Consider the following 26,606-nt stretch of genomic DNA (forward strand, 5'->3'; position numbering starts at 1 on the left):
CATCTGAATGGAGGCAATGACACACCCAGCTCCAGGCTGCTTCAGTAGCAGGTTTACTGGCCACATGACAAGGTCTGCTCATCCCACAGCTGTCATGCTGCCTGGGTGCCCTCCCCCTGCCACACCGAGGGGGTCCATGCACCGGCCCAGGACAAGCTTTCTCCCGAGGCCCTGTGACTTCCCTCAGGCCTCTGGCTGCAGGCAGGGCACCCACGCCCTGCATCTGGAGACAGCATGGAGGCTCCTTATGAGGCTCTGACCAACGATCCCCCATGTCCGAGGACTACACCACCTTTCCGAGGCCTCGCTGCCCACAGGGAAGAAGTGGACAGAACAAGGTCGGCAACTAGAGTAAGCTCAGGGAACCTGGAATTTAGCAGCCAGACCCGCGCATGGCACAGCTCTGTGCTCACTTCGGTTTCCGTGCCAGAAATAGGAACGTGTGGACACCACATTGGAGTTTTAATGCAAGAACTGATGAGCTGCCTCTGTGGTTTGCGTGTGTAAAAGCCCAGCCTCAGGTAAGGCACCTAGGGGGATCTGGGGACCGTTTCTGCAGCATGTAAAGAGGGTAGGAATTGAAATTAGTCGTTCCTCTCCTACCACCAAGTGATGGTTTATTAAAAAGACCTGCCTGGTGTGCCACACTGCACTGACAAAGGAGCTATAGTTAACTAGAGAAGCAGCTGAACTATTTTCCATTAGTGCTAAGTTCCACCCACACTTAGAGTGAAATTTAGTAAATTTTGGATTGACTCTAGATTCCTAGACACCAAATATTAAAACTCCCATGGGCTTTAAATAGATTCTAAGCCAGCATTTTCCATGCTGCCATCCTGCTCTGGGTTCCCTCCTTTCTCTTCGCTGCTTCTTCTCCACCTCCTTTTCAGAGCCCTTATCCTATTTGTTGGTGCTTGTGGATGTTTTGTTTTGTGTCCCCTTCTCCATGGCCCTGGGAAAGCCCATCCTCTAATATGTCTCCACAGCCATTTTTCCTGTCAACAGACCAATGACAGCAGCCCCTTTTCTCTCCTGAGCACTGGCCCCTGTATCTACTTCCTGGACAAGACTCCAGGATAGCTCTCTGGCATTTCAAATTCAAGGTCAACCAAGCCCTCTCCAAGCTGATCCTCAGGTGGATCTTTGGCTCACCTCATCTTCTAACTTGGGCTTACCTCATCTACTAACAAATGAGTGCATCCTGTGAACTCTACCTCCTACATGCCCCTCATGGAACTCCACTTTTATTGGTGCCTGCTGCCAGGTCCTGGTCCATCTCCCGTGGGACGTCTAAAAGGACCTCCATTCCCCTTTATCCGTTTTTTATCCTGCATACGGCCCAGAGCTAAGCCAGAAAGATTCTTGTTAAATGCATTTCCTTTCCTTTCTTAAGACTCTGTTTTACTCAAAATGAAGTCTGAAACCCTTAGCAAGCTCTTTAAAGGTCATAGGACCTAGGATGGGAGGCAGGAAGGGAAAGCTAGCAATGTGGCAGAAACCATTTCTTGCCTACACAAAAACCTTTTCCCCTTCCTTCTTCCCTGCTGACATAACCCCACTTTATTCAGATCTCAGTCAGGTTCCCTTGATCTTAGGAATGTAGGTCCAGACTTGATTTAAGTGGAATCTGTTGGCCTTCTCTGGAAAATGAGGTATAAGGAGACCTCTTCTGGAAACTCCTGAGAAAGTCTTTTTTTTTTTTCTTGGTGAAGAGGAAGGCATATAAGAAGAGCTTTATCCTGCTTTGTCTTCCACTTTTCTTCTTTGAATGTGATGTGAGTATATGATGCTTGGAGAGGCTGCAACCATCTTGTAGCCATGAGGGGAAGGTCAAGAAAATCTCAGAGACACCAGACCTAATGTTTCTGAACCACCAAACAAATATTAGCAACCTCCTACCTCTATACATTTTTATTTAAGGAAAACAAACCACCATTTATTTCAGCTATTGCTAGTCAGAGTTTCTGTTACTTGCAGCTGAAAGTATTCCTAACAGATCCAAGTAAAGTGCTGTGGGGTGCAGAGGAAGTAGTTAATTATGCTATAAAGGGATCAGGAAGACTTCATGTAGGAGGTGCTTCTGAAATACTCTCACCCTGGACTGCCCTTCACCCATTCATCCTCCAAGGTTGAAGTTGGCTTGTGTGTCAGCCCTCAGGCTCCTGTGGTCAGGACCCCAACCCATTCATGGACCATCCCAGGACCAAGCAACCCAGACTGGTTAAATTAGAGGGAATTGGGAAACAACAAACACAGTAGAGAAGCAGATATTTGGTGACCACAGAAACGAATTTTACTTCTTCCCTTTGCTAATGAAATCGAGACAAAACATCTGTGTTGCAGCATATGGAAAGTAGGAATGAAACCCGGGGTCTGCATGTGATATGGCATAAAGTAGAGAAAAAGTCCTATTTCCAAACTGAGGGCCGTTTTTCTTTTTAACACATCTAGGTTTGGGATCCAGAAGTGTGCAATGGGTTCAAGATGGCAGCTTAGTGAGGACTTCATGTTTATCCATTCATTGGTTGATGGACAGCATTTGGGTTGCTTCTGCCTTTTGGTAATTGTGAAGAATACTCCAATGAACATCAATATGCAGATATTTGTATGAGTCCCTGCTTTCACCAGAAGTGGTATTTCTGGGTCATATTGTAATTCTATACTTAACTTTCTGAGGAACCACCAAACAGAGGTGGCACCATTTTACATTCCCATCAACAATGAATGAGTGTTCCTATTTCTCCACATCCTCTCTAATACTTGTAATAGCAACCATTCTAATGGGTGTGAAATGGTATCTCACTGTGATTCTGATTTTGATTTGCCTCAGGGATAACGACAGTGAGGATCTTTTCATGTGTTTTATTGCCATTTAAATATTTTCTTTGGAGAAATATCTATTTCAGTCTTTTGTCCATTTTTAAATTGGGTTGTTTGTCTCTTTGTTATTTAGTTGTAAGATTTCTTTATATATTCTGGATATTAAACCCTTATCAGATATGTGGTTTCCAAACATGTTCTCCCATTCTGTAGGTTGTCTTTTTACTTTCATGATGAAATCTTTGATCAAAATTAAAACCATTTAATTTAAAATGAAGTCCCATTTTTTATTTTTTGTTTTGTTGTTCATATTTTTGTTATAAAGTCTAAGAAACCATTGCCTATCCCAACTTCCTGAAGATATTTCCCTATTTTCTTCTAGGAGTTTTACAGTCTGGTTCTTATATTTGAATAGTTGATCCATTTCGAGCTAATTTTTGTATATGGTGTGAGGTAGGGGTTCTCCTTCATTCTTTTGCAAATGTTCCAGTTTTCCCAGCACCATTTGTTGAAGAGACTATTCTTTCGCCATTGAGTGGACTTTTAATCGAAAGTCAATTGGCCAAGGGATGTAAGTCTCCCTGGCAACATGGAACATGACTCTCAGGGATGAGCCTGGCCCTGGCCCTGTGGATTCGACAATGCCTGCCTGACCAAAAGAGGGAAAGGAAATGTATCAAAATAAAGTATCAGTGGCTGAGAGAGTTCAAATAGAATCAAGAGGCTACTCTGGAGGTTACTCCTATGTAAGTTTCAGCTAGATATTGCTAATTGCTATGGTATACCAAGCCCCAACCAATATTATTCCTGTATACCCTGAAGAATACCTAGGGCTCTAATTGAGACTCTATAAAAGTTTCACTCATTGAATTTATTTTTCAGAAACTTAAAACCTGCAGATGGTTCCCAGGCCAGAAAAGCCCTAAAACCCAGAGGTTCCAGTCTCCAAGAGCATCAACCAGTTGCATCTCCCTACCCTATAATGTCTCTGTTCAACATGAAGAAGTTAGAATGGTCATTGCCCAAATATCCCTAAAGATTGGGAGAAGGTTCAAAGGAGAAGGAGGAGTTGTAACAGAGAAAATAGGATTTAATAAATGAGTATGACTACTGAATCATTATATTGATATTTCTTTTCAGTTTCTAGTGTCTTAGAGCAGCTAGAAGGAAATACTTGAAATTGTGGAATTGTAACCCATACAATACATTGAAATTTGTTAAATTTATAACTACTTGTTAAAATGTACTTTGAAGTGTATTGCTTTTTTGTATATACAGTTATATTTCACAATAAAAAATGTTAACAAAAAATCAATTGGCCATAGATATGAGCTCTCAATTTGATTCCATTGGTCTGTATGTCTGCTTTGTGCCAGTATTATGCTCTTTTGATTACTTTGTAATAAGTTTTAAAATCATGAAGCATGAGTCCTCCACTTTGTTTTCTTTTATTTTCAAGATAGTTTGGGCTATTCAGGGCCCCTTACCCTTTCCTATAAATTTGATGGCTGGCTTTTCCTGTTCTTAAAAAAAGACTGTTGGGATTTTCATTGGAATTGCCATACATCTATAAATCACTTTGGATAAAACTGACATCTTAAAAATGTTTAGTCTTGGGAGGGTCACAGTGGCTCAGCAGGCAGAGCTCTTGCCTGCGATGCCAGAGACCTGGGTTCTATTCTGGGTGCCTGCACATGCAAAAAAATTAAAAATAAATAAATAAATAAAAATATTTAGTCTTTAATCCACAAATATAGCATGTCTTTCCATTTATTTCAGTCTTCTTTGATTTATTTAGCAATGTTTTGTAGTTCTCTATGTATATTTTTTATATCCTTCGTTTGGTTCTTTTAGTTGCTATTATGTATGGATTTTTTTTCTTCATTTCCTCTTCAGATTATTCATTCATAGTGTATAGAAACATTACTAATTTCACGGTGTTGAACTTGTAGCCCACCAATTTGCTGAATTCATCTATTAGCTCTAGTAGTCTTGTTGTCGATTCTTTGGAATTTTCTCATGTAGGATCACTTTATCTGCAAATAGAAATTGTCTTACTTCTTTCTTTCCACTTTGTATGCCTTTTATTTCTTTTTCTTCCCTAACTGCTCTGGCTAGAAATTCTAGTTCAGTGTTGAATACCAGTGGTGACAATGGGCATTCTTGTCTTGTTCCTAACAAGGGAAGTTTTCAGTTTTCCACCATTGAGGATAATGTTAGCAGTGGATTTTTCATGTCCTTTGTCATGTTGAGGAAGTTTTCTTCTATTCCTTGCTTGCTCAATGTTTTCATCATGAAGAGGTGCTGAATCTTGTCAAATGTGCCAATAGAGATGATCATGTGATTTTTTTCTCATTTCTATTAATGTGGTATATTACATTGATTGATTTTCTCATGTTGAACCACCTCTGCATACCTGGGATAAATCCCAGTGATTATGGTATATAATTTTTTTAATGTGCTGTTGGATTTAGTTTGCTAGTATTTTTTTTGGGTGTGTGTGTATGCTGTGTGGTGGGGGTCGCATTTCATTCTTTTTCCACGTGAATATCCTATTACTGCAACACAATTTGTTGAATTTTTTTTTGCAGGGGGGCGTTCATGGGCTGGGAATCTAACCTGGGTCTCCTGCATGGCAGGTGAGAATTCTACCACTGAATTACCCTCACACCCCTCAGTTTGCTAGTATTTTATAGAGGATTTTTGCAGCTATATTCATAAGAGATATTGGTCTATAATATTCTTTCCTTGTGGTATCTTTATCTGCCTTTGGTATTAGGATGATGTTGACTTCATAGAATGAGTTAGGGAGTGTTCTCTCCTCTTCAAATGTTTTAAAAGAGCAGGATTGGTATTAATTATTTTTGGAATATTTGGTAAAAATTAATTCCAATGAAGCCATCTTGTCCTGGGCTTTTTTTTTTCTGGGAGGGTTTTTCATTACTAGTTCAGTCTCTTTATTTGAAATGGTCTGTTGAGGTCTTGTATTTCTTCCTCAGTTACTGTAAGTGACTCCCCCCACTCCACATATTGTATGATTTAGGTTAATCCTTTGCCCCAGGCCACTTTGACTTAATTGTTTCTTACACTGCATCAAGGGCAGGGACCTCTTTGTTTCTCTAAGTGTTTGCTCCAGGGCGCTATTTCCTGTGTCTGGGCCTTCAAATCTGCTGTTGGCTTACTGCAGTGTGCAATCATTTGTGTGCTCAGAAGGAAGCCTACTGTGATAAGAGGTGGGGTGAGGACCTAAGGGGCTCCCCAGAGTTTTGGCATCTTTCTGGGAGGGGTGCAGAAGTGTGCAGGGGTAGCAGCTGCAGCATTCCCTGCTGCACCAAGAAATACCATCTCACAGCTATTGTTAGAGGGATGGGTTGGGGATGGGGGTGGGAGTCAAGAGGACAGACAATCCCTCTGGCTTAGAGTTTCCAGACTTCACAAATAGAAATATAGGATGCTTTAGCTAGATTTAAATTTCAGATAAATAGCAAATAATTGTTTAGTATAAATATTTCTCAATCATTATATGGGGCATACTTATACTAAACAATTATTAATTATCTGATATTCAAATTTAGCTGGGCATCCTGTATTTATCCAGCAACCCTCCACTAGCTGCCTGCAAAGGGGTGGAGGAGGAACATTTTAGGAAGGGGGCTGTGATGTAACATGTTGCCTTGACTTCTCCACATCCCTAAATCAGTGGATTTCAGGAGAGATACCCTAACCTTTAGCTAATTGTAAAACAAACAGCAGGATAAGGGCTGCACCCTTGAATACAGGGAAAACCACACTAGTGATAAAAATTGCTTGGCATTGTATTTTTTTTCAGTTCATAAAAGAACTTTTTAATATTTGTACAGTTAATCACGGACATTGTCTATCACAAGACTCACTGTGTTATACATTCCCATTTTTTTTTTTTTTGTTTTGTATGCTGCTTGGTGGGGTCATAGTTCACTATTTTTCATTGTGAGTATCCCGTTATTGCAACACCATTTGTTGAATTTTTGTTTGCTTGTTTGTTGGTTTTGCTTGTTTGTTTTTTGGGGAAGTGCATGGATCTTCATTTTTAACCTCCAGCTTTCCTGCCAGGGACATATACTGACATTATATTTTAACACAGATTTCTGGGTCTTCTTCTGCAGAGCTGGATTCAGTGGGGAGGGATGGGGCCAGGAATATGAAGTTTGGGGCAAGTTTGGAAAAGAGTGACATTAGTTTGTTTGTCATTCCTACAGCCAGCAAATAAGCATCGAGTTGAGGGAGATGCTTAGAGCCTACTCTTATTGGGCTCACATTCCGGTGGGAGGGACAAATAGACTCACCAATAAACAACTATGTGTAGTATGTGATGTGAAGAAATCAGGCAAAGGAGAGCATGGGGGTAGCGGGGTGGGCTGCCTCCTTTGAGGGGTTAGGAAAAACCTCTCTGAAGAGTACATTTGGCCAGAGATCTGAGTGGGATCAAGGAGCACACGGGGATTTGGGTTGAATGACGGAGGCAGAGGAAACAGCAAGGTCACGACTGGGGAACCTCCAACTGGTTTCCCATGTGATATAGTTTTGAGTAGGAGTTTGGGTTCTACCTCAGGATAATCTAATCCAGTAGGCTGGGGGGCAGGCACAGGATTTACTTTTTTTTTGAGGAGAAAAGAATTTATTAATGATCTTGCAAGAACAGGCATGCAGCCAAAAATGGTGGCTGGCGCCCTGTGCAACCAAAAGCAGCAGTATTTATTCCTTAAGCCTAGCATGCAGGCTCCTCCCCTTTTTCTCCACTGATTGGATACTGGATAGTGTAATTAATTCAAATTTCCCATCAAAGTTTCCTGCTTTTGATTACACTTTACTTTTCAGTGTTTGTGGCTGTTACCTATTTAAAGTTGTTTCTACCTATTTGACACCAATTCTAGACCTTTAAACAAAGTCTGCTGAGAACTCTGTCTTTGAGTCTTTCTTACTCCCAGTCTCTCTTGTCCTTCCCCCATAAAATCTAGGGGGGTAAACTCACTGATCCTGGTAGTCAGGGTGGAAAAGCTCTTCAGGGCTTCCCTGGTACAAATGCCTCTCTTGACTGATGAGAACACTGAGTTCCTGAGGGTCTCTAAGGACCAGGTCCAAAGGGTTGGTTCTTTGTGTCAGAGTGAAGTGCCCAATCTTCAGTTGAGGCTGTTGCTAAAAGGATCTGAGGAGCAGAGTTGAGGTTTAGAAGAAGCCCCCAGTGACTGTCCCTGTTCTTTTTGGGGTACCTTATCATGACTTCCTGCTTGGTGGTAGGAGTTCTGCTGACCTTCCAAGCCATGTTGCTCTGGGACCTGCAGGGCCATCCATCTCACCAAGTCCCATCTTTTTCCATCCAACTCGTAGTCTCCTTAACATATGGGATGTACTTGCAGGTCAATATTGAGCCCCTCATTCTAGAAGTCAAGTTAGTTTCTTCTTGTTTGAAAAAGCAAGCATGAAAGAGTAAGAATATTTAGCTATTGTATTAGTTTTCTAGCTGCTAAAGCAAATACCACATAATGGGTTGACTTAATGGGAATTTATTGGCTAACAGTTTCAGAAGCCAGAAGGCTTACTTCCACCCAGGGTTGGAATCTTCTGGGTGGTCAGGTTTCTTGGCTTTTCAGTTGCATGGCAATGTATTCTTTCTCTTCTGATTCTGTTGGCCTCTGGCTTCTAGTCTTATGTGGCTTCTCCATGTCCAATTTCCTTAGCTTGTAAGGATGTCGGCTACATTGGATTAAAGCCCACCCTCAGTCAATAACATCTTCAAAGGTCCTATTTACAAATAGGTTCAAAGGGAGCCTCACCACTAGGATCCTCATGGGGGGGTCCTCACTGCCCTCTTCCTCACCCTCTATGATATGCAGCCCTTAAGAGCTCACCACTCAGGGCCCACATGCCACAGCATTTTCTCCATTCCTCAGCCCTCCGCCTCTGCCACACCATCCTCTTTGGCCCTTGCAGTCTCCAGCCAGACACTCAAGTGCCTCAAGGCTGCTTCCTAATCAATCTCCGGGCCATCTTCTGCCTGTTCGTGCTGTCCAGCTACCCAGCCAACCTGGCTACTGTCATGATCTGACAAGATCTGAAGGTCTTGTCCATGAAGGACAAGACCTTCAGGAGCTGTCGGGATCTACCATCCCAAGGTGGGTGCACCTGGGGCTGCAGGACAGACTCTCCATCTCCCTCCCAAGAAACCCTGCCCTAGGCAATCATCCCAGCCCACAAACACTGATTGAGAACCTAGTGCGTTCCGGGCCAACAGAAATCAAGATCAATGAGCAAAATGGGTGGTGGTGATGCACATGGGAGAGACAGAAAACAATGTGGGGAGGGGTCAGCACTGGGGGCGGGGGAGCATGGAGTAGTGCAGGTGGGGAGGGGGTGCATAGGTGAGGAAGGGGAGGATGAATGGGGTGGGGCAACGAGGTGGGGGAAGAAGAGAGCAATGAGCACCTGTGAACCCATCACCTAGCTCCAGGATCAGCTCCAGGTCAGGTTCTGCTGCCTCTGGACACTAGGGAGTATCTGGTGACATTTGTGGTTGCCATGACTTGGGGAGGGGGATGCTGCTGGCACCAAGTTGGAGGAGACCAGGGAGAATGCTCAGCACTGCCAAGTGTCCAGGATGCCAGGGCGTCAGCCATGCACAGGGTGGGGAGACCCTGGGTGGGAAGTTTCCTGAGCTTCTGCATCTGCAGCATGTAGGGTGGGGAGCCTTTTTTGGGGATCAGAATTGAATCCCCATACTTGCCCTTGTAGTAACTGCCCTAGAACACTCCTTATCCTTCCCCTCTCCCAGCTCCTAACCCTTTCTGAGGAGCCTTGCTCTTCACCCCCTAGTGGCCCCTGAGAGCCACCTGGAGAGCTGAGGACACCTGTGTTCCAGGTCAGCCAGGCTGACTTGACTGGACTCTCCTTCCTGGCAGAGGCCACCAGGAGAGCAAGTTTCTCTGTGGCCTTGGCCTTGTCACTAACCCCCACCTTGCACACACTGAAGGATGGACTTCCAGCCACAGACTGCCCCTGCGGACTGGCAAGCTGAGCTGGAAGCAAGTGCTTGCTATCTGTGCTTCCCTCCCCTCGTCCAGAGAGAACTGAGACAATAAATGGTCTCAATTATGGAAGTTACAGAGTGGGTGACCACAGGCTCTGCAAATGGGTGATGGCCCCTGGGACAGGGACACAGTGTCCTCAGCTTCACCCTTCTCTTCTGCAGGTCTCCATAGTGTCAGGACTTGAACAACTTGGGCACAATACTTGATTTAAAGGCCTTGCATATAATGGGTCCTTATCTGGTATCTGTGGACTGACAGCAGCTGCAAACCCTGACAATCTGTCTTTACCACATCAACTGGGCAATGACCATCACCCCTGAATGACCATGAGTGAAAAACATTCTGAGGACCTGGGGCCCCCCAGGTCTCAGCAGCTGCAGAGACCCCATACTGGTCACTTACACTTGCTGGAAGTTGAGGTGAAGTTGAAGATGCTGTGTAAACTTTAACATGCACAGATGCTCCCAAATAATCCATTTGCCACCTTCTTGCATGTTCTCTCTGGTGATTGGTATCTACCTATTTGGAAGTAACTTGTCAAAGGCAGAAGACACATTTGCAGTGTCCAACCAGTTCATGATGACCCCCATTTCTCTGGAGGCAACACGATAGAGGGATTGAGAGAATCCTGGCTCTCTGTGTGCAGGCTGTGTGTGTCATTTCTGGGAATCCCTCCCCACTCCATGGGCTCAACAGGAATCCCAAGGCCTTCAGGGGCAGGTACACAGGAAAGAGGCTGGGTCTTAGTTCTGACCACAGCTCTGTCTCCTCCAGGGCTCAGAGATGTCTCCACAGGATCTTCTTGTGGAAAAGTTTACATATTTAATCCTTGAGGTAGGTACTGAGTGACTGCCAGGTGTGCACAGGTCCCCCCTCCTCTGCTGTTCATGGACTTGACCAGGGCCCATGCGATGTCTTCGTGGGCAGACTGGCCACCCCAGGGGGAAGTAGGGCTTATCTGCTAGAGGAAGCACAAGCTGTATCCTCCCTCCGTGCCTGGCCTCTGGCAACCCAAGTGGATTCCCCTGCATCCTAATCATGTTAATAAAAGCCTCCATAGTTGTTTTTGTTTCTTTTCTGCGCAGCCCTAGAAAACACAAAGAATCATCATATCCCTTGTTCTGGTTCCAGAGACCCTTGTTGAGGAACACAAAGTCTTGCCTATCTTTCCAGAGTGGGGGAAGGGAATATTCCTCTCATTTTGTTCCTCTCAGTTAATTTCACAGCCTTCTGACACACATGTAACCACAGATATCTTAAAGGAGGCAGCATGGCTCAGGGAAGAGACCTACATGAGGCCCATGCCTTGGTCAGTCCCAGCCTCAACTATGGGCCCCAACCCCCTGCAGTCCTGCCTGCATCTCTGCCCCCACACTGAGATAGGAGTGTTACCAAGCAAGGGCTCACTGCCTGATACACACTGAAGTCAATGCTATGACATGAGGATTTTGAGAAGTAAAGGCCTTTATTGCAAGGTTGGTCAGCAAGGAGACAGGAGCAAAGCTCAAATCTGTCTCTTACTCTGTGTGGTTGGGTGAGATTTATCTGGGATTAGGAGAAGTGAGGGAGTTTCAAAGAACAGGTACTAAACTTAAGCATATGGGGCATGTGTAGAAGTTCTACATAGGAAGTCATATGTCACATGACAACTTCAATGCCTACTGATGGAGAAATAGAGCTGCACTGACTGTGCCCATCCTGTTTTTAATAGGGGTAAATTAGCAGAAGGGGGCAGTATGTTATGACAATTTCTTGTGTCCATGGCAGTGTAACATACACTAGTCTAGCCAGTCCTGGGCAGCCAGGGCCATAGATGAGTGCTGCATGCCCAATGAGTTCCATTTGGAGCTGCTCAATAAATGACTTGACCAAACAGTCCCAAACCAGTCACTTTTTTTGCAAAAGAATAGTTGGTGATACTGTTCAGAGAGCAGCTAGCCCATTTTCCTAGTACTGTAAGGATCCTGCTGCCTGGAATGATTCTCTTGTTCCCTTATGAAGGAGGGGCCTTTTGGCTCTGGTGGCCATACCCAGGGTCCCACCATACCATACTGTTCCAGAATTGCATCTGTTTTTTTTTCCCCCAAACAGTTAAGTTTTTATCCTTAGGTGATTGTTTAGTCTGTTTATGGCAATTTTGACAGTCATGCTATAGGAAAAACTGACCATATGTCCAGGGGCATTCACACCAATGGGCCAATCATTTCGGACAGCATTAGTTGTATCTACAGAGTTAAGGGTCATCAGTTGTCTTTGTTCTTCTTTAATTAAATTCCTTAAAGATATTCAGTTTTCTCCCCAAGGGGTGAGATCCGCCAGGGTAGACCGGAAGCACTGGAAAGTGGGAGCTGACCACATATACGGTAATTAGAGTGATTTGTAGCAATGACATAGGAGTGTGCCCATTGAAGGAAAACATTACCATCAGAAGCCCAGGTTTGAGTGGGGCCAATATAGTTATATGAGAGGACAGTGAAAAGCAAAAGGAGAGGAGGCATAGCAATAGTAGTATCTGCTGAACAGGGGTGATCTGCTGTCCGTGAAAGCAATTACCCATTTGGTCTGGGTAGATAAGGTTGAGGGTGTCTTCTTGTTTCTGAGGAACTAATTTAACTTGAGAGTGATGGATCCATGGCCTTACTCCCTGCAGTTTAACAGAAAAATGGGTGATTAGTAAAACTTCCTAAAGCCCGTTCCACTAGGGCCTTATTTGGTCTTCCACACACTGATTTTTTTCCACGTTGCAAGAAGTACCCGGTCTCCCACATTTATACAACGAAGAGGTACATCTGTGAGAAACAGAAGATGACTTGAAATATACTGATTAATAGCAGATAAAGTAGCAATTAAGGATTGTGACACCTTATAGTATCTAATTCTTTAACAATATGACTGTTTGTTAAACCACAGTAAATTTCAGTCTTAAGAAAAGGTCTCCTATGTACCATTTCACAAGGACTCAGTTGCAATTGGCAATGCTTTGTCCCAAGTTGGGTTAATTTCTTGGCCAACCTTTGCCAAGATCTTCTTTCCAATAGACTGTGGTCTTCAGGAAGCATGATGCTTCCAGTGTATTCCTAGGGCTCTAGTAACTCCTTGAGTTATTTTAGCTATGAAGGCTCCTCCATTATCACTCTGCATTAAATAGGGCAGTTCAATTCAGGGAATCCTTTGATGGAAGGTGGAGGGCCCATCTTTAGATTATTTTTGACACAGGTTAAGCAATTTTTAACCACATTCTAAATTATTCTTTATGTATTTGGGCCAACTATAATTTTCATAGCCATTGGTATATGGCATCTCTACCATAATGAGTTTGTTATGGTAAACCTGTTAAATGTCCAGGTATTAAGACAATCTCTTATTAATTTTAAACACATTCTGTAGGGTTATTTTCCCTGGGACTCTGGAATCTATATAGAAATCCCATTCACTAGTTCTAGTTAATTCTACTGAATACAGGAGCTTAAATGAATTAAGATCTATGTCAAGTATTAGGATGGAAAAGATGTTATTGTTGAGCTCTTGTGTATTAGCAGCCTGTTTAGCAATCCAATCAGAGAAATTATTTCCTTTGACTACTAGGTTATCAGTTTCTGATGCCCTGGACAATGGACAATGGCAATTTCCAGTGGCAACATAATGGCCTCTAACCGTGCGAATATAAATACTGCATGTTTAACTTCGTTTTTCCCTGGAGAAGGCATACTTAGCATCAGGGTAAATGGTGACCCTCTTTCCATTTTCTAGGTACAGGGCCCGAAGTTCTGCTCCTTGGGTGGATGTACATGGAGGAAATGTGTTTGTCTCCAGGATCTCATGGAGGGTTATTACAGCATACTCAGCTCTTTGGAGTCCTTAGTCCATGAAGCTACTTCTATCTGTGAACATTTTGAGATTGGCTGTTTTAAGGGTTTACTCTGTGAGGTCTGGCTGGCTGGAATAGACTTCTTTTGTTTTCTGTGTACAGTAATAAATGAATTCTTCTTGCATACTGGGGAGTAGGATGGCAGGGTTCAAAGAAGAGTCTGCTTTTTAATTTTTACATTTGGATGATCTAATAATACAGTGTGATATTTGCCAAGTCTTCCAAAAGTAAGCCATCATCCCCCTTTTTGTACAAGAAGGGGTATCATGCAGTGGGGAGTGTACACTGCAGTGGCTTGTCCCAGAGTATACTTTTCAGCTTCTTGTAGCAGGTCACAGGTGGCGGCTATAGCACAGAAACATACTGACCAACCTGTGTAACTCTATCTAGTTGTTTGGAAAAGTAAGCCACAGGCTTTTGTGTATTACTCAAGCTTTGCGTGGGGATGCTCCCCAAGGTGAATCCCTTGTCTCTCATGTAGAAACAAATCAAAAGCTTTTCTGAGACCTGGGAAGCCAAGGGCTGGACGGTTAAGAGTTTCTCTTTAACAGCATGGAACACTCTGGCATTCAGCAGTCTAGTCCAGTGGCTCAATGTCCTTTCCTTTAAGGGCCACATATAGAGGGCTAGCTATAAGTAAAAAAACTGGAATCCAGATCCAGCCATTCCTAGAAATCCCTGGAATTGCCTCTTAGTGGTTGGTACCTCCAGTCTGACTAATGCTTCGCTTCTGTCTGGCGGCAAATTTATTTGACCTTTTGACATTTCAAACCCTAAATATTTCATGGTGTGCCATGAAATTTGGGTCTTTTTCTTAGAAATTTTATACCCATGATCCACTGGGAAGTTCAGAGTTAAGATAATATTTTGATCTGAAACTGCCTTGGTGGTACTGGCAGTGAAGCTTATTATCCACGTATTCTAATAGGACCTTCTCCGCCCCCCTCCCGTCCCTCAGATCCTTAGTTAGTACCTCTCCAAATATAATGGGCATTTTTAAGTCCTTGGGGAAGTACAGTCCAACAGTATTGTTGCTTTATATTCATTTTGGGGTCTTCCCATTCAAAAGTGAACGATTTTTGAATTTTTGGATTCATAGGAATAGATCAGAAGGTGCCTTTTAAATCTGGTACTGTTAACTGACAGAAATTTCCCAGTAAAGTGGTAAGCAAAGTGTAAGGATTTGGCACCATGGGGTGAATGTCTTCTGCTATTTGGTTAATTGCTCTTAAGTCTTGCACACAGTGATACTTGTTGGTACCAGGTTTTTGGACAAACTAGAAGTGTTGTATGGGGAATGAAAAAGTCAAATCAACAGATATCAAAGAAATGGTTTAATGCCTTCTTTGGCCTCTTCAGAGGGTGCTGTTTTAGATTGGGAATCTTTTCCCCGGGACAGAGGTTTATCTCAACTGGTTTAGCCATTATAGTTCTTCCTGGCATCCCATTAGCCCACACTCTGGTGTTACTTTTTGTAAGATTTCATCCGGAATTTTCAGTGGCACTTCTTCATCTAGCTGTAATAAAGTAGCTTGGAGGGCATAGACTTGTTCGGGAGGAACATTAACATTTACCTTTTCTGTGGAGAAAGTAACTTGTGCCACTTAGCTTAGTTAGTGAGTCCCATCCCAGCAAAGGTATCGGGCGTTCTGTCATGTCGAGAAAACTGTGTCTTAAATAATTTTCATCCAGTTGGCATTTGCAAGACTTAAGGGACATTTTTCTTGATGCTCCAGTGACAGTCATGGTTCCTAGGGAAAGGGCCCTGTTTTTTATTTAAAGCATGAGTGGGTTACTCTGGTGTCTATTGAGTGAATAAGCTTTTTTTTTCCTCCACCATCGTGGTTACTCAGGGCTCCATGTGAGAAATGTGAACAGACCAGGGGGAACAAGAGATGTCCAAGCCTCATCAGTTTAGTTGCTTTTGCTTTCAACGAATTGAGGCTTTTGCAAGGAGGGTTTAGAATCTTTTGGGTGCTTATCTGTTAGGCACTGTAAGCGTTCCTGTCTCCACAGTGCCCTTCTTCTTTGCAATAGACACAGTGTTGTGACTCCACGTTTAGGTGAATTTTTTTCTTCTCAGGATTTGGGACTTTGGGGATTTTACCTTGTATGGTTGGCCTCTGTCTGTGGGTAATCCTCTTCCATGCTGGCTGAGTGCAACTGCCAAGAGGGTGGCTGGCATTGCATATCTTGGTGCTTCTGTGTTCTTGACTCTGATCCTGGTTACTAACAACCCTAAGAGCAATCTCAACCAGCTGTGTCCTGGGCATCCCCAGCCTCCCTTCCAATTTCTGTCATTGTCTTTTTATATCTGGGGCCCTCTGACTAATGAAGGTCATATTAATTAATTTCATATTATCTGTATGCTCAGGGGCCAAATCTATGCCTCAATTATGCTCTCAAGAATGATAGATGGGTTTTCTTTCTTTCTTTTTTTTTATTAATTAAAGAAAAAAAAGAAATTAACACATTTAAAAATTATTCCATTCTACATATGCAATCAGTAATTCTTAACATCATCACATAGATGTATGATCATCATTTCTTAGTACATTTGCATCGATTTAGGAAAAGAACTAGCAAAACAACAGAAAAAGATATAGAATGTTAATATAGAGAAAAATAAAAATAATAATAATAATAAAAAAAGAAGAGGAAAAAGAAAAAAACAAAAACAAAAGACACAAACAAACAAACAAACAAACAAAAAACTATAGCTCAGATGCAGCTTCATTCAGTGTTTTAACATAATTACATTACAATTAGGTATTATTGTGCTGTCCATTTTTGAGTTTTTGTATCTAGTCCTGTTGCACAGTCTGTATCCCTTCAGCTCCAATTACCCATTATCTTACCCTGTTTCTAACTCCTGCTGGTCTCTGTTATCAATGACATATTCCAAGTTTATTCTCGAATGTCGGTTCACATCAGTGGGACCATACAGTATTTGTCCTTTAGTTTTTGGCTAGACTCACTCAGCATAATGTTCTCTAGGTCCATCCATGTTATTACATGCTTCATAAGTTTATTCTGTCTTAAAGCTGCATAATATTACATCGTATGTATATACCACAGTTCGTTTAGCCATTCATCTGTTGATGGAGATTTTGGCTGTTTCCATCTCTTTGCAATTGTAAATAATGCTGCTATAAACATTGGTGTGCAAATGTCTGTTTGTGTCTTTGCCCTTAAGTCCTCTGAGTAGATACCTAGCAATGGCATTGCTGGGTCGTATGGCAATTCTATATTCAGTTTTTTGAGGAACCGCCAAACTGCCTTCCACAGTGGTTGCACCATTTAACATTCCCACCAAGAGTGGATAAGTGTGCCTCTTTCTCCGCATCATCTTCAGCACTTGTCATTTTCTGTTTTGTTGATAATGGCCATTCTGGTGGGTGTGAGATGATATCTCATTGTGGTTTTGATTTGCATTTCTCTAATGGCCAGGGACATTGAGCATCTCTTCATGTGCCTTTTGGCCATTTGTATTTCCTCTTCTGAGAGGTGTCTGTTCAAGTCTTTTTCCCATTTTGTAATTGGATTGGCTGTCTTTTTGTTGTTGAGTTGAACAGTCTCTTTATAAATTCTGGATACTAGACCTTTATCTGATATGTCATTTCCAAATATTGTCTCCCATTGTGTAGGCTGTCTTTCTACTTTCTTGATGAAGTTCTTTGATGCACAAAAGTGTTTAATTTTGGGAGCTCCCATTTATTTATTTCCTTCTTCAGTGCTCTTGCTTTAGGTTTAAGGTCCATAAAACTGCCTCCAATTGTAAGTTTCATAAGATATCTCCCTATATTTTCCTCTAACTGTTTTATGGTCTTAGACCTGATGTTTAGATCTTTGATCCATTTTGAGTTAACTTTTGTATATGGTGTGAGATATGGGTCCTCTTTCATTCTTTTGCATATGGATATCCAGTTCTCTAGGCACCATTTATTGAAGAGACTGTTCTGTCCCAGGTGAGTTGGCTTGACTGCCTTATCAAAGATCAAATGTCCATAGATGAGAGGGTCTATATCTGAGCACTCTATTTGATTCCATTGGTCAATATATCTATCTTTATGCCAGTACCATGCTGTTTTGACCACTGTGGCTTCATAATATGCCTTAAAGTCCGGCAGCGTGAAACCTCCAGCTTTGTTTTTTTTCCTCAAGATACTTTTAGCAATTCGGGGCACCCTGCCCTTCCAGATAAATTTGCTTATTGGCTTTTCTATTTCTGAAAAGTAAGTTGTTGGGATTTTGATTGGTATTGCATTGAATCTGTAAATCAATTTAGGTAGAATTGACATTTAACTATATTTAGTCTTCCAATCCATGAACACGTTATGCCCTTCCATCTATTTAGGTCTTCTGTGATTTCTTTTAACAGTTTCTTGTAGTTTTCTTTGTATAGGTCTTTTTTCTCTTTAGTTAAATTTATTCCTAGGTATTTTATTCTTTTAGTTGCAACTGTAAATGGGATTCATTTCTTGATTTCCCCCTCAGATTGTTCATTACTAGTGTATAGAAACACTACAGATTTTTGAATGTTGATCTCGTAAACTGCCACTCTGCTGTACTTGTTTATTAGCTCTAGTAGTTTTGCTGTGGATTTTTCAGGGTTTTCGATGTATAGTATCATATCATCTGCAAACAGTGATAGTTTTACTTCTTCCTTTCCAATTTTGATGCCTTGCATTTCTTTTTCTTGTCTAATTGCTCTGGCTAGAACTTCCAACACAATGTTGAATAACAGTGGTGATAGTGGACATCCTTGTCTTGTTCCTGATCTTAGGGGGAAAGTTTTCAGTTTTTCCCCATTGAGGACAATTAGCTGTGAGTTTTTCATATATTCCCTTTAGCATTTTAAGGAAATTCCCTTATATTCCTATCCTTTGAAGTTTTTTCAACAGGAAAGGATGTTGAATTTTGTCAAATGCCTTCTCTGCATCAATTGAGATGATCATGTGATTTTTCTGCTTTGATTTGTTGATATGGTGTATTACATTAATTGATTTTCTTATGTTGAACCATCCTAGCATACCTGGGATGAATCTTACTTGGTCATGATGTATAATTCTTTTAATGTATTGCTGAATTTTGTTTGCTAGAATTTTGTTGAGGATTTTTGCATCTATATTCATTAGAGAGATTGGTCTGTAGTTTTCTTTTTTTGTAATATCTTTGCCTGGTTTTGGTATGAGGGTGATGTTGGCTTCATAGAATGAATTAGGTAGCTTTCCCTCCACTTCGATTTTTTTGAAGAGTTTGAGGAGAGTAATTCTTTCTGGAATGTTTGGTAGAATTCACATGTGAAGCTGTCTGGTCCTGGACTTTTCTTTTTAGGAAGCTTTTTAATGACTGATTCAATTTCTTTACTTGTGATTGGTTTGTTGAGGTCATCTACTTCTTCTTGAGTCAAAGTTGGTTGTTCATGCCTTTCCAGGAACCCGTCTATTTCATCTAAATTGTTGTATTTATTAGTGTAAAGTTGTTCATAGTATCCTGTTATTATCTCCTTTATTTCTGCGAGGTCAGTGGTTATGTCTCCTCTTCCATTTCTGATCTTATTTATTTGCATCCTCTCTCTTCTTCTTTTTGTCAATCTTGCTAAGGGCCCATCACTCTTATTGATTTTCTCATAGAACCAACTTCTGGTCTTGTTGATTTTCTCTATTGTTTTCATGTTTTCAATTTCATTTATTTCTGCTCTAATCTTTGTTATTTCTTTCCTTTTGCTTGCTTTGGGATTAGTTTGCTATTCTTTCTCCAGTTCTTCCAAGTGGACAGTTAATTCCTGTATTTTTGTCCTTTCTTCTTTTTTGATATAGGCATTTAGGGCAATAAATTTCCCTCTTAGCACTGCCTTTGCTGTGTCCCATAGGTTTTGATATGTTGTGTTTTCGTTTTCATTCACCTCGAGATATTTACTAATTTCTCTTGCAATTTCTTCCTTGACCCACTCGTTGTTTAAGAGTGTGTTGTTGTGGGCGGGCCGCGGTGGCTCAGCGGGCAAAGTGCTTGCCTGCTATGCCGGAGGACCTCGGTTCGATTCCCGGCCCCAGCCCATGTAACAAAAACGGAGAAACAGAATACAATAAAACAAGAAAATGTTTAAAGATGTTTCCCTTTCTTCCTTCCTTCCTTCCTTCTATCCTTCCTTCCTTCTCTCTGTCTTTCCTTTAAAAAAAAAAAAAAAAAAAAAAAAAAAGAGTGTGTTGTTGAGCCTCCATGTTTTTGTGAATTTTCTGGCACTCCACCTATTATTGATTTCCAACTTCATTCCTTTATGATCCGAGAAAGTGTTGTGTATGATTTCAATCTTCTAAAATTTGTTAAGATTTGCTTTGTGACTCAGCATATGGTCTATGTTTGAGAATGATCCATGAGCACTTGAGAAAAAGGTGTATCCTGGTGTTGTGGGATGTAATGTCCTATAAATGTCTGTTAAGTCTAGCTCATTTATAGTAATATTCAAATTCTCTATTTCTTTATTGATCCCCTGTCTAGATGTTCTGTCCATTGATGAGAGTGGTGAATTGAAATCTCCAACTATTATGGTATATGTGTCTATTTCCCTTTTCAGTGTTTGCAGTGTATTCCTCACTGGGGAGGAATTCTGGTTCGGTGCATAAATATTTATGATTGTTATGTCTTCTTGTTTAATTGTTCTTTTTATTAGTAGATGGTGTCCTTCTTTGTCTCTTTTAACTGTTTTACATTTGAAGTCTAATTTGTTGGATATTACTATAGCTACTCCTGCTCTTTTCTCGTTGTTATTTGCATGAAATATCTTTTCACAACCTTTCACTTTCAACCTATGTTTATCTTTGGGTCTAAGATGTGTTTCCTGTAGACAGCATATAGAAGGATCCTGTTTTTTAATCCATTCTGCCAATCTATGCCTTTTGATTGGAGACTTCAGTCCATTAACATTTAGTGTTATTACTGTTTGGATAATATTTTCCTCTACCATTTTGCCTTGTGTATTATATATATCATATCTGATTTTCCTTCTTTCTACACTCTTCTCCATACCTCTCTCTTCTGTCTTTTCGTATCTGACTCTAGTGCTCCCTTTAGTATTTCTTGCAGAGCTGGTCTCTTGGTCACAAATTCTCTCAGTGACTTTTTGTCTGAAAATGTTTTAATTTCTCCCTCATTTTTGAAGGACAATGGTTGGCAGTTTTCTCTTTCAGTAATTTAAATATATCATCCCACTGTCTTTTAGTTTCCATGGTTTCTGCTGAGAAATCTACACATAGTCTTATTGGGTTTCCCTTGTATGTGATGGATTGTTTTTCTCTTGCTGCTTTCAAGATCCTCTCTTTCTCTTTGACCTCTGACATTCTAACTAGTAAGTGTCTTGGACAACACCTATTTGGGTCTATTCTCTTTGGGGTGCGCTGCACTTCTTGGATCTGTAATTTTAGGTCTTTCATAAGAGTTGGGAAATTTTCAGTGATAATTTCTTCCATTAGTTTTTCTCCTCCTTTTCCCTTCTCTTCTCCTTCTGGGACACCCACGACACATATATTTGAGCGCTTCATATTGTCATTCAATTCCCTGATCCCCTGCTCAAGTTTTTCCATTCTTTTCCCTATAGTTTCTTTTTCTTTTTGGAATTCAGATGTTCCATCCTCCAAATCACTAATTCTAGCTTCTGTCTCTTTAAATCTACCATTGTAGGTAACATTGTTTTTTCCATCTTTTCTACTTTGTCCTTCACTCCCATAAGTTCTGTGATTTGTTTTTTCAGTTTTTCTATTTCTTCTTTATGTTCAGCCCATGTCTTCTTCATGTCCTCCCTCAATTTATCAATTTCATTTTTGAAGAGGTTTTCCATTTCTGTTCGTATATTCAGCATTAGTTGTCTCAGCTCCTGTATCTCATTTGAACTATTGGTTTGTTCCTTTGACTGGGCCATATCTTCAATTTTCCAAGCGTGATCCGTTATTTTCTGCTGGCGTCTGGACATTTAATCAGATTTCCCTGGGTGTGGGACCCAGCAGGTTGAAAGATTTTTCTGTGAAATCTCTGGGTTCTGTTTTTCTTATCCTGCCCAGTAGGTGACACTCGTCTGTCTGTGGGTCCCACCAGTAAAAGATGCTGTGGCTCCTTTAACTTTGGAAAACTCTCACTGTGGGGGAGGGTCGCCAGCCGAAGTGGCTTGGGGGAGTGACAATCTGAATCTCCTAGCCGGCCCGGGAATCCGTGCGTGGGGAGGGTCGCCAGCCGCCGCGGCTTGGGGGAGCGCCTGTCCAAATTTCCCAGCCGGCCCGGGGCGCCAAGCATGGTGGGGGGGCGCCGGCCACCACGGCTTGGGGGAGTGCCTATCCACCGTTCCCAGCCGGACCGGGAAGCCATGTGTTTGGAAGGGACCCCGGTCGCCGGTTTCCGCGGCTTGGGGGATCTCCGATCCAATTCTCCCAGCTGGTCCGGGGGGCCGTGCGTGGGGGGGGGCGCCAGCCACCACAGCTTGAGGGGATCGCCTGTCAAATTCTCCCAGCTGGCCTGGGAAGGAGGGAGGGAGGGAGGGACTCCGGCCGCCTGCCGCCCCGGCCCAGGGAAGCGCCCACCCCCTGGTGATCTCACCTCAGTGGGTTCTCCCAGCCAGTCAGCCGTTCCAGAATGGGGTAAGCTGTCTTCTTGGTCTCTGTTATGGCTCCGGGAGCTGTTCTGTACCGTTTCTACTTCCCTAGTAGCTGTTCTGGAGGAGGAACTAAGACCCGCGCGTCTTACTAAGCCGCCATCTTCTCTGGAAATCCCGGGTTTTCTTTTGACCCCTGTTGAATTTCTTGAATTTTTAAAAAGCCTTTTGGTCTTGGAGGCCCCCTTTGCATCCCATTATTATGTATCTTTATAATGGTTCAGTTTGGCTCAGTTTCCAGGGTCACAGGGAACCCTTCTATCTCTGTCCCTGGGATGGCCAAAGCTGTGGTGGTTCGAATTGGGTTATTAGGTCATAATTCATGAAACCTATCAGCGTCTTTTCTAAGACCATCCTGTCTTCCTCAGGAGCAAGGAGGCTGTTCGTAAGGGCTTCAATAGCTGCCCAGTTGGATTACGGGTAGCAAAAATAGAGGTAGAGAGATTTTCCATCTTCTTAGGATCATCTCCATAAGAAGGCATGCTATTTTTCCAGTTGTGTAAGTCAGACTTAGAAAAGGGGAATACACATGAATAAATTCTTCAGGTTCTCCTTGGTCGTCTAGTACTGATGGGACGTGCCTTAATGGGAATTGCCCAGCTAGGGGTTGAGTGGTCCTCAATCCAAATTGGGTAGCCTGCCAGGTATGAGAAGGAGAGACTTTCCTGACTGGGGACCAGAAGGGAGTCAGGAATTTCCAGTGGCCTCTTCTGTGTCTCTCCCATTTATGCAGGAGGAGCAGCCCGGGCCAGAGGAGCAGCTCCGGGCATTGGTGCAGAGTCACAGCATCCGCCATTGGGCGTCTGGCTTGTCTAAGTTTCTCCCCTTCATATCATAAATTTACACCGCTTTTTAAAGTTTTAATTTTGATATAGATACATAAAAGACTGAATGTATAGGATCTAAGCCTATTTTTCTTCTTGTTTGCAGAACAAATCTAGTTGTAGAATGGTATTATAATTTAAAGATCCATTTTCAGACTGATGTTCCCTGAATCTAATTTATATTGGGGCCATGCTGTATTACAAAGAAAAATCTTTTTTTTCCCATTTCATTAGTTCATAGCCGAATATATACCAAGTATGTAAAATACATACCAAAGAACTGCAGTGAGGAATAACATTAACATTGCCCATAGCCATGGGGCTTTTCTAGTTTCAGTCTAAGCAATTACAGTTAGTGCTTATAATTCCAACAAAGACAAGACAATGCAATAATGCAACCCCTTAGCTAATTAACAGATACAAATTTCCTGTCAGTACCTTAAGTAGGAAAGGATTCTTGTCCAAACAGATTAAAAGACAAAGCCGGGAAGTTTCCACAGGGCATTTTAACTCCCAGTCAGATACCAAACCTGGGTCCTCCTGATTCTATAGAGGAGCTGGGCATTGTCCTCTAGCCATTGTTTATCTTTTTTTTTTTTTTTTTAGAACAAAAAGGGTTTCAACCCCATAGGACAACAGAGGGGCAGATGCTGGCCCTGAAAATAGGCACTCACATGTCCCCAGTGCTGTTTCCTTTCTGAAATTGAATACAAATGAGGGTCCTAAGTGCCAAGAGTCTAAACGCTGCTGGATTGGGGCAGGAGGGCCCCAGCTGGTGAGGAAGAGGTTACTTTAGGTGACAGTAGGGAGTGCACAAGGCTGGTCCTGGAGAGTCCTGGAAATTGGTTAGAGCTGGCTTAGGGCAGGCTGACCTTGATGGGCTCAGGCTCCAGGGAGTCCGAGGAACTCTCCGATTGCAACCACAAGGAGAGCTGCAATGGCTTCAGGAGGACCTTGTCACATCCAGTTTACTCCTACAGAAAAAGACAAGACTCTGTGTACCTTCTGCAGACTGCAACCAGGCATAGTTACATCACTTCTACAGACTTCATTTCTGGCCCACCCTCACCATGTGTTCACTGAATGGCCCCAGTCACCTGTTCGTGATTGCCACTGGTAACGGCACCCCTGCTGGCCTGGTTAAGAGATTAATGATGTAAAAAAGGGTGGGTGGTAAGGTACCCTAGTTTACGTTGGGCCCCAGCCTTTTTCTCTCCACCGCCTGCAGCCGGGGCGGCCGCCTTGGCTTGGACTCTGTGGGTTGAACCCCAGCACTGGCTCCTGGATCCATGGCACAGGGGGGTGCAGGACTCCAGCCTCTGTCAGGGCTGCACTCTCTAGCCTTTGGGCCCTGACCTAATCTGCCACTGGTCACTTCCTCCTTCCAGATGCAGGTGGCACTTGCAGGTAGAGGCTTTTGTCTGGAGAAAGCTTGGGATAGGCCTCCCAGGTCTTGTTGTTAAGAGGCAGGAAAAAGTGACTGTGTGATTGTCAAAACCTTGTGTCTGAGGCTCCTTTTATCTAAGGTCTGGACAGATATGAGTAAAAATATGAATAAAAAATAAGCAAATAATAGGGGGAGAAAGGTTAAAATAACTGGGTAGATTGAAATACTAGTGAGGTCAATGAGAGGGAGTGGTAAGGGGTATGGGATATTTGAGTTTTTTCTTTTTTATTTATTTTTCTGAGTCATGCAAATGTACAAAAAAATGATCATGGTGATGAACACACAACTATGTGATGATATTGTGAGCTATAGATTGTACACCATGTATAGGATGTACATTTGTTAAGGTTTGCAATAAAAATATTTGAAAAAAAGAGGTAGGGAAAAGGAAATTTCTTGGAATTTTCAAGGAGATTATTTATAGATGTGAGCAAATCCTAAGATGCATTTATTTTTAAGCCTCTTTCAGAAGAAAAGGAATTCCAGTGCTAAGCTTTAAGGTTATTTTCAATGAAACAGAAATCAACATTTTAATGGAGGGAGTAAATATGTGGCCTTTGTGTCTCCACCCCCCTCCCTGCCTTTCCCCCAAATAACATTAATGTCACAGTAAAATCCTTTTTGCTGAATTGAGTTAAATCCTCTGAATCTTTTTCCACCCAGTGCTACTGGCAGCCGGCATTAATTAAAGGATCCTATCCCTATAAAGTAAACCTCTCAATTCTGCCTACTTTCGGTCAGGTTAGCCTCAGATTTCACAGGGATGACAAACACCACCCTGCAACTGTAACTTTGCCTCCAACCACATCTTCTTCCAACCTTGCCTACACTCCAGCCAGAAGGTTCTGCCTAAAACAAAGGCTGAACCTCTTGTGTACCTCTTGGAATGGCTCCATGTTGAAGCATTGATTATTTCCACCAGGAGCCGGCAAACTTTTCTCTGTAAAGGGCCAGATATAAATATTTTCAGCTTTGTAGGCCACAGACTTACAATTACTCAACTCTGTGGTTGTAGCACGAAAGCATTCATAGACAATATGCAAATAAGGGGCAGGTTTGTGTTCCAATAAACTTCATTTACGAAAACAGGTGATAGGCTGGATTTGGCCTGGGGGCCATAGTTTGCGGCCCCCTGCTAATAAATAAGATGTGGGATTAGCCTGAAACCCTTGGCATGGGTACCAATGGGGTGTGCAGTGGAAGAGCTGTTTCCATCCTTCTGTTCTCCCAAGGACCCCTCCAGAATACCTGAGGTGGGTCCATTTCCACAGCCTTATGTTCAGATGTTGTGGTAGCTCAGATTGATCCAAAGTTGAGAAGAAGGCACACTGTGAATGTTTCTCTTTCAGGATGCCAGCCTGCTCCTAAAGGATATTTCCCAGTGCTGCAGTGGCCACAGCAACACGTGGCATGATTTTCAGCTGCTTGACAGAGTGTGAAGAAGCATAGAAGCCACTGGAAATCACAACAGTTGGATAGTAACGTGATCATGCTGAAATCTGGCTGGAAAAAATTTTATCTGGGTGAAAGATTATGTGCTGAAGGGGCTGCTGGAGCAGCTACAAATGAAAATCCAGGAATCAGTTATGTACCAGTTGGTTTTCCTCCCTTGCTTAGTACTGTTAGCAGAGTGGCTCAGGCAACAGTAACTTCTTGGAATACCTGAGTAATTGGTTTGGAGAAAGAGAATGTACTCCAGAATTGGGAAGATGGCTTTATGCTCTGTTGACTTGTCTTGAAAAACCCTTATTCCAGTGACTCATTCACTGACCCGGCAGCTTGCAAGAAGGTGCTCTGAAGTGAGACTGTTAGTGGACAGCAAAGATGATTGAGAGTTCCTGCTTTCAGTGTGTCAATCTGTTTGTTTAGCAAGTATTTGGACCAATGTGATTTAGCTGGTGATCTGTCTCGAAGTAGCTTCTCTCTCAGGAATAGGCGGTAG

General features: G+C 42.4%; 1 pseudogene; it reads left to right on the forward strand.

Annotated features, from left to right (window-relative positions):
• Positions 1-392: 392 nt before the first annotated feature.
• Positions 393-26,606, forward strand: LOC143690381 (gem-associated protein 2-like; annotated as a pseudogene).

Source organism: Tamandua tetradactyla, chromosome 7, assembly GCF_023851605.1.
Source record: "Tamandua tetradactyla isolate mTamTet1 chromosome 7, mTamTet1.pri, whole genome shotgun sequence".
In the NCBI taxonomy this organism is placed as follows: Eukaryota; Metazoa; Chordata; class Mammalia; order Pilosa; family Myrmecophagidae; genus Tamandua; species Tamandua tetradactyla.